Here is a 14,145-nt window from a genome sequence, read left to right on the forward strand (position 1 = left end):
GGAAGATTGAGTTACACATCTGTTTGCTTGAGGACAAGCAAAGTTTTAAGTTTGGGGTTGTGATAACGGTTGAAAAACCGTATTTTTATGCTTAAATTTGATACCAAAAGCAACCTTTAAGACTTAGAAACTAGCTTGAACTCATATTTTTGCTTTAGTTTTGAGAATAAGAGACTTGAAAGTGAATTTAATGGTTTTATGCAAGATTCCTTGATTTTGTAGGCTAATTGAATGATTTGAAAGAAGAATTGAAATTCGAATGATTGGAGTGCTGAAAAGTCAACCAGCAACCAGAAAAGTCAACCAGTCAACCAGAAAAGTCAACCAGTCAACCAGAAAAGTCAACCAGTCAACCAGAAAAGTCAACCAGTCAACCAGAATGCTGAAAAACCAACCAGAACGCAGAAAAAGTCTGACCGAGTGGCGTTGAGCGGAAATTTGGCGCTGAGCGGCAGTTTTCAGGTGCCGAAATCACGCTGAGGGGCAAAACAGCAGCTGGGGGCAAAATGGATCAACCGCTAGTACCGCTCAGCGGTAAAATACCGCTGAGCGCCATTCTAAGTGGGCTTGGACCGGTTTTCTTTTGTTTTTATGGGCTTGGACTTGTTTTATGTTATTTTTATGCCCTATTTAAGGACTTGCACGTCCTAGGGTTGATATCTTTGGCAGAAACGAGGCAAACACTCTCTCTTCCACCCCTTTGAAGGAGGATCTTGGATGCTCAGGCTACCTCTTCACCTTTTTAGGGTTTATTCTTTCATTCTTTCATTGTTCATCTAGGTTCACCATGAATATGGTGAACTAAACCTTGTATGTTTGTTGGGGAATCAATGTAATCTCTTGAAGCTCTCATATATGGAATTTATGCTTGCATCTTAATCTAAGATTTATGCTTTCTTTCATCATTAGTTAGGGTTTTTCCTCTTTGCTTAATGCTTGCATAGTTTAACTCATTCGATGCATGATTATTGGTTTTGTCGATACGGGAACGTACGGGGAAGTCTAGATCCGGGGAATTTCTCCCAATATTATGTTGGTTGTCGTTAAGCTCCTGAACTTATGAACTGATCATTAGGAATGCTAGGAATTGTATGAACTCGTGATTAGGGAGAAGCCTTCTAGAAAGGTACTTTAGAGAGTGGCATTAACAATGATGATTTGAATGTTGAATTCCTAAAGTATATGAGAGTGGATAAGATGAAATTGACCCCCAACAACATATTCATTCATATATTTCATTGAAAGTGTTTATCTTTTGCTTTTGCCATTGATCAAAAACTCATGCATACATGTTTATTTTCTGTCTTGCATATTAAACTCCAAATATTTCGTTCTTAAGTCTTAGCTAATCAACAAACCACACAACTAAACTAGGCCGTGAGTCCTTTGGGAGAACGATACTTGGTCTTACCAAGTTTATTACTTGAACGATTCGGTCATACTTGCCGATTGTGAAACAAGTTTGTGACATCATATTTTGATGCTCATAAATTTGTCCATCAATCGTCCTGATCACTCTCTCGTGTCTCCCCTCCGGCCCCAGTAATGATTCCCACAATCTGCCAACGGTCCACTTCTACCTTCTCCCACTTCACCAACCATCCAATTATGCTTCCAACTATTCCACCAACCCAATAATTTCTGCATCCTCCAATCGCAGCTACCGACACTCCTCATCCTCCAATCATAGCTACCGACACTCTCATCTCTTACTGTGCTGAAGCCTACATAATTCACACGAGGAAAGGGAGGGGGAAGAGGGCCGAGGGGCATTGGCTCCCTCTGAGCCCCTCACCGGTTACCATCTCCATCTTCATCTCATTCTTCATCCTCACAGCCATCACAACACCTCATCACCACAGCCTTGGGGGGCACTGGCCTCTCAGCCGTAACCACAGCAAACCATTTCCTTTTCACTCCCAACTCCACGGCCAAACACCAAACCAGGATTCACCACACATACTCCTATCCCATTCACTCCACAGAATCATCTTCGCATCACACAACACTCAATCCTCCTCCATTCTCTGTCAACAGGGCCAACACCCATCATCATTTTATCCAGACCTCACGGCCACCACACATCCTTCAATCATCATCATTTTATCCAGACCTCTGGCTGAGACAGTGGCGCGCGTGCGTGACGGGGTGGAGATACCTCTGTTGGCTACTTTGGAAGAAGACTCTAGGTCTCTGTTTTGAGTTGAGATTGTGGAACGAAGGAGACCCCAAGGAATGTTGGCTGAAGAATGGAAAGGCCTTGGGCCTCTTCTTTTTTATTTCTTTCGACCCAACTCTCTCTAATAAATCAAAAAAAAATAATGATACTAAAACATTTTCCTCCTTCACGCACCCCCTGTTTTCTCATCCGCGCACCCCCGCATCCATTCCCTGGACTCAGACCCATCCAAACCCTTAAACAAAAAAATATAACTTTATCTACACCCACGGTTTCATGTTTCACACCCCGTTTTTTGGGCTTAAGCCCATTATGTGCAAACAAAATAAAAAAAAAAAGAAAAAGGAAAGGGGAATTGGATCTGACACACGTTTCAGGATGCCCTTCTGTTTTCATTTTTACACCCCTGACAGACAAAAGAGCTTCAAATCTACTCTCTGCACTCCGGGTTTTTATCTCTGCACCCCCTATTCTTGTTGGTTTGTTTCTCTCGCTTTGTTCTTAAATTTTTATTTCTTTATGTAGCCCTTTGTGTTATAACTCCACTCTTGTATATTGCATCTTATATTTTGTTGGGTTTGTTCATAAAAAATATAAACAAAAAATAAAATAAAACAAACAAAGCCGTGTGAGTGCTCGTGCGATCGTACGCATCAGCCTAGTGCTCATTACGCAAAAATTTAAATATTACATCAAAAAATACCAAAAAAATATAAAATCTTCAAAAACCAAAAACATCCACATTTTCAAACAACAAACAATCTTTCTGGCCAGAACTACGTGATCCTTGATTCTCCATCAAAAGTGGAGATATGTAGGAGCAAGGCTAGTCCTTGTCAGGTTCATTTCCCCAAAAATCCAAATTTATCCATAATCAATCAAACAAATCTTTCAAACAATTTTCAAACAAATTTTCAAGCAGTTTTCTACAAGAACTACGTAACCCTGATTTCTCATTCTGAATGAGAATACGTAGGAGCAAGGTCAATCTTTGTCGGGCACAAAAAACTAAAAAATATTTTGTTTCTTTAGAAATTTTATTTTAGGCGATAGCTAAACATTTTGACAACCACATCACATTCGCATATTTAGTTCAAGGTACTGCCTTAGGGCAGGCGTTGTAGGGTGCTAATACCTTCCCTACACGTAACCGACTCCCGAATTTAGAATCTCATTTTCGCAGACTATGCCTTATCATTTTATGGTTTTTCCGTAGTTTTCCAGAATAAACTATGGTGGCGACTCCCAAAAAATCTTTTTTTCAAACCCCTGCGTTTTCTTTTTCGGATCGTCGTCCCGTCGCGATTCTGGTTGCGACACTTGTCTATTCTAAAACGCGGGAAGAACATGAAGATCACCTTAGGGCAGTGCTTGAAGTGCTGAGAGAAAGAAGATTGTATGCCAAGCTATCCAAGTGTGAGTTTTGGATGGAAGAGGTTCCTTTTCTTGGGCATGTGATTTCAGCTGGAGGAATTGCTGTCGATCCCGCTAAGGTGCAAGCAGTACTTCAGTGGGAGAGACCTAAGACTGTTACAGAAATCAGGAGCTTTGTGGGTCTAGCGGGCTACTATCGTCGTTTTATTGAGAGCTTTTCCCGGATTGTGGCGCCGTTAACAAAACTGACTAGGAAGGATCAACCTTTTGTTTGGACAGACTGTTGTGAGACTAGCTTCCAAGAGCTAAAGAACAGATTGACTAGTGCACCAATTTTGGTTATCCCTGACACAGATAAACCTTTTGAGGTTTTTTGTGATGCCTCTCATCAGGGATTAGGGTGCGTACTGATGCAGGAGAAGAAGGTAGTGGCATATGCATCAAGACAACTCAAGGTTCATGAGAAGAATTATCCCACTCATGACTTGGAGTTGGCAGCTGTGGTATTTGCTTTGAAGATATGGAGACACTATCTGTATGGCGCGCAATTTCAAGTGTTCAGTGATCATAAGAGCCTGAAATACCTTTTTGATCAGAAGGAGCTTAATATGAGGCAAAGGCGATGGATGGAGTTTCTTAAAGATTTTGAATTTGATCTCCTTTATCACCCTGGGAAGGCTAATGTGGTGGCAGATGCATTGAGCAGGAAGTCAATGCATATTTCAGCCTTAATGGTCAGAGAGTTAGAGTTGGTAGAAAGCTTCAGAGATTTGAGGTTGCAGGTAGAATTTGAAGCTGACAGCATCAGATGCAGTATTTGGTGGTGTCCAATGACTTGTTGAAGCGTGTTAAAGAAGAGCAGTCGAAGGATGTTGAGCTCCAAACGTCATCCAGTTTGATTGGGACTGAGCAGAAAAAGGATTTTGCCTTGGGGGCTGATGGTATCTTAAGGTTCAAAGGCAGAGTCTGTATCCCTAGCAATTCAGAAATGAAGAGGTTAATCCTTGAGGAAGGTCATAAAAGCCGTTTTAGCATGCATCCTAGCATGACTAAAATGTATCAAGACCTCAAGGAGTCTTTTTGGTGGTCCGGTATGAAAAGAGATGTAGCTCAGTTTGTTGTCTCTTGTTTAACTTGTCAGAAAGCTAAAATAGAGCATCAGAGACCAGGAGGTTTGTTGCAGCCATTGGAAATTCCAGAATGGAAATGGGATAGCATCGCTATGGACTTTGTTACCCATTTGCCACGCACTGTTCGAAGACATGATGCAATATGGGTAATAGTGGACCGATTGACCAAGAGTGCCGACTTCTTGGCGATCGATTTGAGGATGTCTATGGCGAAGTTGGCACAACTGTATGTTAAGGAAATAGTGAGCTTACATGGGGTACCTTCGAGTATTGTATCAGATAGAGACCCAAGGTTCACATCCAGGTTTTGGCAAACTCTTCAGAGTGAGATGGGAAGCAGACTTCAGATGAGCTCGGCTTATCATCCCCAAACGGATGGACAGTCTGAGCGGGCAATCCAATCGCTTGAAGATTTGTTGCGGACTTGCATTTTGGATCACCTAGGGGTATGGGATGAGATATTGCCACTTGTTGAGTTCACTTACAACAACAGCTATCAAACTAGTATCGGCATGGCACCGTTTGAAGCGTTGTATGGGAGGCGCTGTAGAACACCTTTTTGTTGGTTTCAGGATGGAGAAGCAGTTTTGACGGGACCAGAAATAGTTCAGCAGACTACAGAGAAGGTGAAGCTTATACAAGAAAAGATGCGGGCGTCTCAGAATAGATAGAAGTCCTATGCTGATCGGAGGCTCAAGCCGTTAGAATTTGCAGTTGGGGATCATGTGTTCCTACGAGTGACTCCTACTACCGGTAGAGGAAGAGCCATTCGTGCTAGGAAACTATCTCCTACATATCTTGGTCCTTACCAAATTCTACGACGTGTAGGACCCGTAGCTTATGAGATAACCATGCCACCTCGGTTGGCAAACTTGCATCCAGTGTTCCATGTATCTCAACTGAGAAAATACATGTCTGATCCTTCTCATGTGCTTGAAGTTGACGATGTGCAAGTCAGAGAAGATTTGTCAATTGAAGTGCAACCAATAAAGATTGAGGAGAGTCAAAACAAACAACTTAGAGGAAGAACTGTCAGACTTGTCAAAGTTATCTGGAACAGTGGAACGGCGACTTACCTGGGAGTTAGAGGACGAGATTGTCAGAGCGGCTGCAGCGGATGGGTTAGCGTGGAACAACAAACCAAAGAGGGGGGGTGAATTGGTCTTACTAAAAACGGTTGTGTGTTGGGCCTTAAAAATTTGCTACTCAAGTAAACTACTCTATACTTGAGTGTCTAGCAATTAATAATAACAATAAAATAGAGTAAGGTTGAGAGAAATTTGCACAGATGATTTTATCCTGGTTCGGATCTTACCAATCCTACGTCCAGTCGCTTATCTCAAACCAAGATAAACAATTCACTAATCACAAAACAATTACAAACTACAATCACAAAGATACAATTTGTAAAAGTTTAGAAAACACCTCTCTGATGCCACAAGAGATGAAACAACACCTCCTTTGAATCTTCACAAAGGATGAAACACTTCCTCCGAATACTTCACGAAGGATGAACACCTTTCCAAACACTTCCTTAGACACACCAAGGATGAACCAGCTATTCCTCTATCACCGTAGCAGTATTTCACCAACTCTACAGACAGAGTTTCCTTAGCTGAGCAAGAGCACACAATTCTCAAGAGTTTCTGAGTATTTGAGCACAAGGGAAGAGTTTTCTAGCTCTCTAGATGTTGATCTTGAGAGGAAATGAGAGTCTATTTATAGACTCATCCAAAGGCTCTTCCATTTTTCGTTTTCAGCTTTCTGACTGTGTTAATCGATTGTTCTAAGTTGCTAATCGATTAACACACCAACGGATAGTCCAACGGCTCTAAAAACGGCTAGTTTTTCAAACGGGCACTTTGTTAATCGATTAACAGCCCTTGTTAATCGATTAACGCTAATCGATTAGGACCCCTTGCTAATCGATTAACACTGAACTGCTGTGCTTCTCCATTCGTCTCTGGAACAATCGATTAACAGCCCTTGTTAATCGATTAACGTTAATCGATTAACGTTAATCGATTAACACCCCTTGTTAATCGATTAACACTGCAATGTTTTTACACTTAGTTTATTTTTACATCACTTTTGAATACATACATAAAACCACTAAATTTCCTATGTTTTATACAATTATTACAAAAGGTTACAAGTCTACAAAGATCATTCTTCATGAGTCTTGGTTGTTCTTGACTTGATTTGGACATCATCAAAACTTCATCTTCATCATTTTGCTAACAATCTCCCCCTTTTTGATGATGATCAAAACCTTATTGATTTAAAGCTTTTGGTAATAATCTGTATTTAAAACATAACTTAAGGAAGAAACAATTGTTAGTGAACTTAGAAATAAGTGTAAGGCTTTAAAGGCTTTAAATATTTCTCCCCTTTTTATCATAATGAAAAAGTGATGGACAATTTGCTCCCCCTATATTTAATAGAAATGATACTCCCCCTTAATAAAAGGAAAAATGCATAGATATATTAAAGAAAAACAACATGCATTTTATTGAATTTAAAGAGGCAAGCATACAAAGAAGTTAAATACACACTACAAATATCATAGAAGCAATAGTGCCTAAGACTCATCCTCACTATCGGGAACATATAATTTGGCTAGTTTGTCATCTATTTCCTGGAGGTGAGTGTTAATCTCATCATAGCGAAGAGTGTGATAAGCCATCATTTCGTCCATCCTAGTTTGTTGCATGGAGGCCATTGCTTCAATTTGTCTAGATATACTTTCTAGACTATATTCTTGAGGAGGATGGGATGGTCCAGCAACATTTGTTGGATCTGGCATGGGAATGGCTTCATCTTCTTCATCTGATGCTTCAGCATTTTGTGCATGTTCACCTTCAGCATGGACAAACATGTTGCCTTGTCTAATAAACCCCATTTGATGTAGTGCGGATTCCTCAATTTGATGAGAAGGTAAGACGCTGAGAAATTTTTCTCCCGTAATATCAACTCCTTTATACACACAGATTAAGGAAACAAGAAGAGGATACGGAAGATGAGCTTGGTCATATCTCTTTGCCCGAACCATAGTATCTGAGATTAGACTTGGCCAATTTATTTTCAAATCTTGAGTAATCGCAGACATGAGCATTAAATCAATTTCAAAGCATTGGGCCAAGTTGGAACCTCTTGGACAAAGCAACCACACAATGAGATAGTGAAGTACTCTTTCCTCCATTCTAAGGTTTCCTACTAGAAGATATCTTCTATTAGGTAGAGGTTGTTGGGGATTGCGCATGAAAGAGCGATAGGCCAAAATTTTGTTGAAATTGCCAAAGTCATTTGGCACATGCATAGTATTTTCTAGGATGGGAAGGTGGGCGACATTTGTCCAAATGTCATGATCGAGAACAATATATACACCCTTAACACGAGTGTAAACAATACCATTTTGAGCCTTTAGATTATAGTAAAAGACTCTTACCAAATCTGGATAATAGCACCCTTGAAGTTGCAAGAAATGTTGGACGCCTTGCTCCACCAATTGCCTAGAAAACTGAAAATGATGTGCAGTAAACCAATTTAGATCAGCAAATTTTTGGCGAAGAACCTTCCGTTCTTTCCACATTGCAAATATTCTTCATGCCTTCCATCATCCGAAATCCATCCATGAATATTTGGACCACGTACGGGAGGAGTGCTCTCTGAGGCATAGCTTCTTCTTCTTCTCCTCTTGATGGTTCAGCCATGATAAGTAGAGAGAATTTTGGGACAGCAAAAAAACTGGACAGCAAAGAATTTTGGACAGCACCAAAATTTGGACAGCAAGGAAATTGAAGAGATTTTGAGTGGGAGAGTGAATGGTAATGTTTGTGGGTAAAATGAGGGATTGTAGGGGTATAAATAGGCTTAAAAACCATCCTCCAACGTGCAAAAATCTCAAAATAGCCGTTTATAGCCGTTACAACGGCTAGTTTTTGCAGTATTTACTGCCTGTAACGGTCGCTAATCGATTAACGGTCGCTAATCGATTTGCAGTATTCCTAACTCTCTTCTAAGCTCATAGAATCTATCCTTAGGCAATGCTTTGGTGAAAATATCAGCATTGATGTTGTGTATCAATATATTCTATCTCACAATCTCCCTTTTGTACATGATCTCTAAGAAAGTGATGCCTAATCTCAATGTGCTTGGTTCTAGAGTGCATTATGGGATTCTTTGTAAGATTTATTGCACTTGTATTATCACACTTAAGTGGAATATGATCTAAATGAATGTCATAATCCTCTAATTGCTGTTTCATCCATAAAATTTGCGCACAACAATTTCCAGCAGCAATATATTCAGCCTCAGTTGTTGATAAGGCTACACAGGCTTGTTTCTTAGAGTGCCAAGAAACTAAGGAACTACCTAGAAGATGACATGTTCCACTAGTGCTTTTTCTATCTATCTTACAACCTCCATAATCTGCATCGGAAAAACCTACAAGATTAGGTTTCGTTCCTGATGGATACCATAAACCAAAGGATGCAGTTCCCTTAAGATATTTCAATATTCTTTTAACTGCTGTAAGGTGAAATTCTCTAGGACTAGATTGATACCTAGCACACACACAAACACTCTGCATAATATCCGGTCTACTAGCAGTAAGGTATAACAAAGAACCTATCATGCATCTATATTGAGTTTGATTTACCTCTTTACCTGACTCATCTTTGTCAAGATAGCAAGAGGTTCCCATAGGTGTAGATGCTTCCTTTGCTTTGTCCATTTCAAACTTCTTAATAATTTCTCTACAATACTTAGTTTGAGAAATGAACGTACCTTCTTTCATTTGCTTAATTTGAAGACCGAGGAAGAATGTTAATTCTCCCATCATAGACATTTCAAATTCACCCTGCATAGTCTTAGCAAATTCCTCACAAAGAGATTTATTAGTTGATCCAAAAATAATATCATCAACATATACTTGAATAATCAAAATATGTTTTCCAACTCTTTTAATAAACAAAGTGGAATCAACTTTTCCTCTATTAAAATCATTTTCTAAAAGAAAATTGCTAAGTCTTTCATACCAAGATCTAGGTGCTTGTTTCAAACCATAAAGTGCTTTCTTTAACTTATAGATGTGATTTGGAAATTTAAAGTCTTCAAAACCGGGTGGTTGTTCAACATACACATCTTCTTTTATAAAACCATTTAGAAATGCACTTTTAACATCCATTTGAAATAATTTAAATTTCATTATAGATGCATAAGCAAGAAGTAGGCGTATTGCCTCTAACCTGGCAACTGGAGCATATGTCTCATCATAATCTATACCTTCTTCTTGACTATATCCTTGAGCCACAAGCCTAGCTTTATTCTTGGTGATGTTTCCATCTTCATCCAGTTTGTTTCTGAATACCCATTTGGTTCCAATTACTTGATGAGTATCTTCCCTAGGAATCAATTCCCAAACTTGATTTCTTTCAAACTGGTTGAGTTCTTCTTGCATTGTTATACACCATTGTTCATCTTGAAGAGCTTCCCTAATGTTCTTAGGTTCTATCTGCGACATAAAAGCTACATTCATACAAAAATTAACTAAGTTTCTTCTAGTGTTTACCCCTTTTGATATGTCGCCAATGATGTTGTCCAATGATAATCCTCTAGGTTGTTGCCATATTTTGTTTAGATCTTCATCATCTTGAGGATTATTCATTTTCTCTTCATTGGTTGTCTTTTGTAAGTCTTCATTTTCACCTGCATCTGATTCATCTGACTCAAGAGGTTTTGCCTCAAGGTCCACAATTTCATCAAAGACAACATGCACAGATTCTTCTATTTCAAAAGTTTTCCGATTAAAAACTCTATAAGCTTTGCTAGTTAGAGAATATCCTAGAAAAATAGCTTCATCGGCTTTGGAATCAAATTTTCCTAAATTTTGTTTTCCATTGTTTAGGACAAAACATTTGCATCCAAAAATTCTTAAATGTGAAACATTTGGTTTTCTACCTTTGAATAATTCATAAGGAGTAATTTCAAAATTGGCCTAATAAGCATTCTATTCAATACATAACATGCAGTACTCACAGCATCAGCCCAAAATTGTTTAGGAACACTATATTCATTTAACATAGTTCTAGCAAGTTCCTCTAAGGATCTATTCTTTCTTTCTACAACTCCATTTTGTTGAGGAGTTCTAGGTGCAGAAAAGTTATGAGAAATGCCATATTCTTCACAAAAAGTTTCAAAAGATTCATTTTGAAATTCACCTCCATGGTCACTTCTAATAGCCTTTATTTTCAAATCCTTTTCATTTTGAACTAAATTTGCAAACTTTTTAAATTCTTTGAAAGCTTCACTTTTAAGAGTAAGAAAGAAAGTCCAAGTATATCTTGAATAATCATCTACAATAACTAAAGCATAATAATTTCCTCCAAAACTTTTTATCCTAGAGGGACCAAATAAATCCAAGTGCAAAAGTTCTAAGGGTTTTAAACTAGAAACAACATTTTTCGAATGAAAAGATGATTTCACTTGTTTTCCCTTTTGACATGCATCACACAATTTATCTTTCACATATTTTAGTTTTGGTAGACCAATTACTAAGTCTTTAGAAATGAGTTTATTCAATTGTTGCATATGAATATGTGCAGCTCTTTTATGCCATAACCATGGATTTTCTTCTTTTACTACTAAACATGAAATATTCCTATTTGATGCATTTTCTAAATCAATCAAATAAATATTGTTATGCCTAATTCCTTTCAAAGCAATTTCAGAAGAATCATTTTTATAAATAGTGCAAGAATTTTGTTCGAAGGTTACCTTGAATCCTTTATCGCATAATTGACTAATGCTAATTAAGTTGTGCTTTAATCCTTCCACATATAGCACGTCTTTGATCATCAAGGTATCTTCACTTCCAATATCTCCTATTCCAAGGATTTTTCCTTTGTTGTTGTCACCATAGGTGACAAAGCCTCGTTCCTTTTTCCGGAAGCTTGTAAATTTCTTTTTATCTCCAGTCATGTGTTTTGAACATCCACTGTCAAGACACCACATATATTTTCTTGGTTTTGATAATTCCTACAACATAAAAAGAATAAGCTATTTAGGTACCCAACTACTTTGTATGGGTCCTTTGGGTTAGATTTAAAAAGATTGAAATCATTTTACAACCCAAACATATCTACCACTTGGAACACCATAATGCTTAATTTTACATTTGTTAGATGTATGACCCTTTTTCATACAATAAAAGCATGATGCAACATTTGTGTTCCTATAAGTTGTTCCTTTTTCTACCCAAGTTCTACGGGTTCTATGATTATGCTTATTTTTAATTCTAGGAACATACTAATTTTTAACAACCTTATTTTCATTACTTTTACTACATTCTCCTAAGGTTGCTTCATCTAGTAGTTTCTTATAATTAATACAAGATGCACATTCATCACTACTAGTATATTTACCTTTTTCATAATATAAAATTTTACTTTTTAAATTTCTGATTTCTTCTGCTTGATATAAAAATTTATTTTACAAACTTCTGTTTTCTTCAGACAAATTTGTAAATTCAGTTTTTAAATCATCATTTATTTTAGAGAAATTTTCAGAAGTATACTTCAAATTTTCATTTTCTTTAAGAAGATTGTTAAATTCAGATTTTAAATTTTTAAAATCCTTTTTCAGCTTTTTATGGGAAATATCTAATTTTTCAGATTCAATTAATAATGCAGCATATGTTTCATGTATTTCATCTTCATCAATGTGACTATCATTATCAGAATAGTGTGAACTACTATTTACTTGGCTGACATTATCATCATCTGCCATCAAACAGATGTTTGCTTCTTCATCTGAGTCGCTTGAATCTGAAATGGTCTCATTGTCGTCTTCCCATGCAATGTATGCCTTCTTTTTCTTGAAGAATCTTTTCTCCTTTTTGTCTTCACCCTTCTTTTGATTTGGGCAGTCTGCTTTTAGATGCCCCTTTTCTCCACAGGCATCGGTAATTTGAGGAAGATTCTTGATTATTTTTCTTTTCGTATCTAAATTTTCCTTTGCCTTTAGACTTCATGAACCTGTTTAACCTTTTGATCACAAGACTTAAATTTTCTTCTTCGTCTGAGTCTTCATCTTCCGATTTACCTTTGCTTCTTTCAACCTCAGATTTGAAGGCTAGAGTCTTTTTCTTAGTTTTTGCTTCTTCTTCATCTAGTCTTCCGAGGTCAAGTTCATGCTCTCTCAACTTTCCAAATAATGCAGCCATGGTCATTGTGTTGAGATTTTGTGACTCAGAAATTGCAGTCACTTTTGGTTGCCAAGACCTGTCTAAAGATTTCAAAATTTTTATATTAAGCTCATCAGTATCGAAAGACTTACCTAGTCCAATAAGATGGTTTACGATGTTGGTGAAGCGTTTCTGAACATCTACTATTGTTTCCCCTTGCTTCATCCTGAACATCTCGTATTCCTGGATTAAGGTATTCTTTCTAGCTCTCTTAACATCATCTATACCTTCATGGGTTACTCTTAGTACTTCCCACATTTCTTGTGCAGTTTTACAAACAGAAATCCTGTAAAACTCATCAATAGTTAAAGTAGATGAAATAATATTACGAGTTTTTACATCATTACCAAATTTTCTCTTTTCTTCAGCAGTCCATTGGTCACGGGGTTTTGGTTCCTGCATATTGTTAGTTGGAACAAAAGGACCAAATGCAACAGCATCCCAAATATCTATATCAATAGATTCCATAAAGATTTGCATTCTGACCTTCCAAAACGCATAATTTTCACCTGTGAATAGTGGTGGTCTATTGATAGAGGCACCCTCTGCAAAGGTTTGATGATGTGATCCTGCCATTTGAATGGCTACCAAAGCAAGCTCTGATACCAATTGTTAGAGCGACTGCAGCGAATGGGTTAGCGTGGAACAACAAACCAAGAGGGGGGGTGAATTGGTTCTTACTAAAAACGTGTGCCTTAAAAATTTCTACTCAATTAAACTTACTTAGCAATTAATAATAACAATAAAATAGAGTAAGGTTGAGAGAAATTTGCACAGATGATTTTATCCTGGTTCGGATCTTACCAATCCTACGTCCAGTCGCTTATCTCAAACCAAGATAAACAATTCACTAATCACAAAACAATTACAAACTACAATCACAAAGATACAATTTGTAAAAGTTTAGAAAACACCTCTCTTGATGCCACAAGAGATGAAACAACACCTCCTTTGAATCTTCACAAAGGATGAAACACTTCCTCCGAATACTTCACGAAGGATGAACACCTCTTCCAAACACTTCCTTAGACACACCAAGGATGAACCAGCTATTCCTCTATCACCGTAGCAGTATTTCACCAACTCTACAGACAGAGTTTCCTTAGCTGAGCAAGAGCACACAATTCTCAAGAGTTTCTGAGTATTTGAGCACAAGGGAAGAGTTTTTCTAGCTCTCTAGATGTTGATCTTGAGAGGAAATGAGAGTCTATTTATAG

The 14,145-nt window shown here is 37.8% G+C and overlaps 1 pseudogene; it reads left to right on the top strand.

The window, feature by feature from the left end:
- Positions 1–2,202, top strand: part of LOC148199030 (exosome complex component RRP41 homolog) — an 86,780-nt pseudogene extending 84,578 nt beyond the window's left edge.
- Positions 2,203–14,145: the final 11,943 nt, after the last annotated feature.

Source organism: Vigna umbellata, chromosome 4 (assembly GCF_029865625.1).
Source record: "Vigna umbellata cultivar VRB3 chromosome 4, Vumbellata_1.0, whole genome shotgun sequence".
Lineage (NCBI taxonomy): Eukaryota > Viridiplantae > Streptophyta > Magnoliopsida > Fabales > Fabaceae > Vigna > Vigna umbellata.